Source organism: Ptychodera flava, chromosome 16 (assembly GCF_041260155.1).
Source record: "Ptychodera flava strain L36383 chromosome 16, AS_Pfla_20210202, whole genome shotgun sequence".
Lineage (NCBI taxonomy): Eukaryota > Metazoa > Hemichordata > Enteropneusta > Ptychoderidae > Ptychodera > Ptychodera flava.
Genome location: NC_091943.1, coordinates 9523143 through 9526861, shown reverse-complemented (window position 1 = coordinate 9526861; position 3719 = coordinate 9523143).

Here is a 3719-nt window from a genome sequence, read left to right as displayed (position 1 = left end):
GAATTTTGTTCAAATTACACGGTGGGAGGATCCACATGTTTTGCGGCGTTTCTTTGGTAGTCAATCGAAGGCCCGGGATCGAAGGCCGTAGATGCAGATCTTGGGGAGGCGTCATTATTTACGGCCTGGGAGGGGGGGTCGGAGGAATTGCTTTAGAAACTCCAAAATTTTGAGTAACCCCCCTGCCAATCATGACGTGTTTGAGTAACCCCCCCTCTCTGCTACAGAAATTTTGAGTGACCCTCCCCCAAAAATTGGAAATATTGAATATCTATACAGTAAAATGGATTGCTGATGCGAGAGGCCCTGTACAGACCCTGATTCATCCTGTGGTACAGGTCTACGTCGGAGAGAGGTTCCATTGCTGTGACCGGGGCTGATGTACAGGTCTGTATCCACAGGGGACTCGTACCCCTTGTTTATTTGTGTCTGTGTTTGTTTGTGTGTATGTGTTGTGCTTCAGTACATATCAAAAAAATTGAGTAGCCCCCCTTCTTATTCTAAACTTTTGAGCAACCCCCCTTGTAGCTTTCGATTTTTTGAGTGACCCCCCCTCAGATTCCTCCGACCCCCCGGGCCATAAATAATGACGGCTCCCTTGGTCCATATCACAATTTTCTATCTTTTTTTTTCTTTTTCTTTTTAATCTAGTACAACCCACAGTCGCTTATGAACCGATACATGACGGCCACTGCGTGGTATGCATTAGAAAAACCTGCTATACTTTCCTGATACGTACTGCATAGCGGCCGTCGTGTATTGGTTCACAAGCGACTGTGCTACTACCCAAGTTCGGCCAAGTTCGGCCTCACACTTCCGCCTTCGATCCCAGGCCTTCGATTGACAATCCAATCAACGCCGCGCTGCAAGCACATATGAATTGATCGTGGATGTAAGGGACAGACCAGTAGATCTTGGAAGGGGTGATCACAATCAGATTGTGAATATTTGGGGGGTTTTTACAATTGTAAATTTATGAAAATTTTTTTTTCCAAGTGAGTCCTGATGTGCTTATTTTTTTTCTCAGTAAATTGTCAGATTTATAAAAAAATTAAATTAAATTAAATTAAGTCTGACGAAGTCTGTTTAGAGGACCTTTTCATTCGTTTATAAGCTTACATCCATATAAATTAATAAAGATTGTACACCATAACCTAAATATACGTATGGCCAAGTGATTGGCTGATAGTATTGCTAAGTGTTGCACATCACATTGCAGTCTGTTATCACAACACATAGGGTGTCAGCTAGGGATTCATTTGGCTATATTTCTTCTGACTAGATTAATGAATAGTATGAGGAATTATTTTGAACATTTCTCACATATGCAATTAGTTTTGAATTGACTGAGGGCCATTTCTACCAAGAGACAAATAGGCAAATGTGCTTGAACTGAAGTAAAAAAAAAGAAATAATTATTTTCAGAAAATTCATTCAACATTCGTAGGCAGGCTGTTGAATTTGGTTTACCCGTTGCGCTTGAAATGATCGCGTTTATAATTATAGGGCATTTTTTTCACTCAGAAACGTTTATAGGCCGCGTCTGAGGTCATGACCTTTATCCAACCCAACCACCTTCACTCACTCAGGCTCACTTATAGCCATAGCCATGCCAATCACTGCAAAGTAGGTATTTTGGGGCTGCGGGCTGCGGGCTACTGGTTTTATATATTATGGGCAATATTGCATAATTCAACGATTGTTTAACAATAAGAAATCTCTTTCTGAATGTGTGTTTTTAGAAATATCGCATTGGCCTGCAGCTGTAAATCAAAACGAGGATCAAGATGCTGCCATGACATCTGCACAGCTAGCTACGTAGCATAATCGTTACGATGAGAAAATGAGCAAATCTAATTGGCTATTTCCATATCCTGAACGAGCAAACACTTTATTGGAACATAAAATCATGGATAAAAAAGAATTAGCAACGAAGAGGGGATGTGCTTCCCACGCAGCGGTTGAACGGAAATAATACCATTTTACACATAATCAGAACTCTGTACCACAGGCGCTCCTTAGCTGGGTAGTCTGCTTAGTAGATCGATAGTCGATATGCCCGCCACTGCAACCTAAGCGGGCATATCGACTACGGGATCGATAAATCGAGCCGAAAATCGATCTACTAAACAGACTATACCCTGCTAAGGAGCGCCTGTGGTGCAAGGGGACCATTGCGCGTCCGCCATTGTGAATCTTGTTCAATAGCCAGTAACACTACCCTGCTCCGCAGAGCTAGGTCTAGAATGGGATGTGGAATTGTGAAATAGAATTCGGAATGGCATGTTGTGTTGTAAAATGAAATGCAGAACAGCATATGGAATTGTGAAATAGAATTCGGAATAGCATGTTGTGTTGTCAAATAAAATTCAGAACAGCATACAGAATTGTGAAATAGAAAACGGAATAGCATACACAGTTGACGAATAGGATACGGAGCAGTGGAATGGCATGTTGAGTAGTGGAATAGAAAACGGAGTTGCATGTCAAGTTGTAAAATCAAAGTAGTAATTTTGGCATGGATTGGACACCATAATCGTATGCGAGGGACTGAAGAAAATTAGATCACCGACTTATGATGCTTATGACTGAACGTCATATACATTAGGCCGTGGGCTAGAGGGGGTCTACGTGCACCCCACCCCTACAGGATAACAAACCTGTATTTTTCAGAAGCCTTGGGATCTCTAGAATACGAATTGGAATTTTAACAGAAAAAATATAGGGACGCAATAGCTGTTATGAATCCGTGGCATTTTTAGGCCAACCGAATTTGAATGTCGAAATCGAAGAAGGAATTCTGAATATTGTCATATTAATTCCGTGATTGTCGTTTTTTAGAGTTGGCATTTCCACACCGGATTTTACATAAAATGCCGTGCATTACGCGGCCAGCTTATATTTGATGATGAGATTAGAGAACGAAACGCGTATAAAGCTCGAAATCCAGCACATATGCAATGTTCGCACGAAACAAGTCAGAAGATGTAAAGACCATCGCTTGGCAATATGCTAGGAATAAATCGAATATCGAAATTTGGTGTAGAACAGGAAGTTAATTCATTTTCAATGTTGCATAAAGGTGGAGCCTCCTTTAAAAGGGGCGCGAAGCCGTCGTTGCGTTCACTGTGTAACTGGACACCAAATAGGCAACACGCGGGAACACGCTCCAGAAAATGCCACTTTTTAGTTTTTTCCGGCCGCAACAGGGCAGAAAACTACCAAGCAGTCAGCGCGAAGCTGCTGCCGATCAAACTCTGTGGTTATATTCAAATTCTAACGCAACTGGAAGACGATTTTTTTAGGAAATTCGAGCGTTGGTGTTGGGGAATCAATGACCGTTGGCGATTTGCACCGACCGTTAATCAAACGCTAACCTTGTATAAACTCTGTTTGCAGGATTAGCAAAAGAAGCCAAAAGGTTGAGATCAATTTGTGTAATTAATGGTATAGAAATCAAACATCATACTGGCCAAGTGTTTGACTGGGAGGAGAACTCCACTAATGCGAGAACCTGGCATTGAAAATTGCGGCTTTAATGTTGACCTTGACCTGGCGTCACAAGTCGGACGGCTATGCCAAACATAATAAGTTTTACAGTAAATGAAAGTTTCAGTCAGGCATATTATATTACAAACGAGTTACTCTGCTTTGTTTCCGAAACAGACCGCACCTGCATGGTCACCATGATCTCTCCCCTCCCCCATCCCAATAGAGCT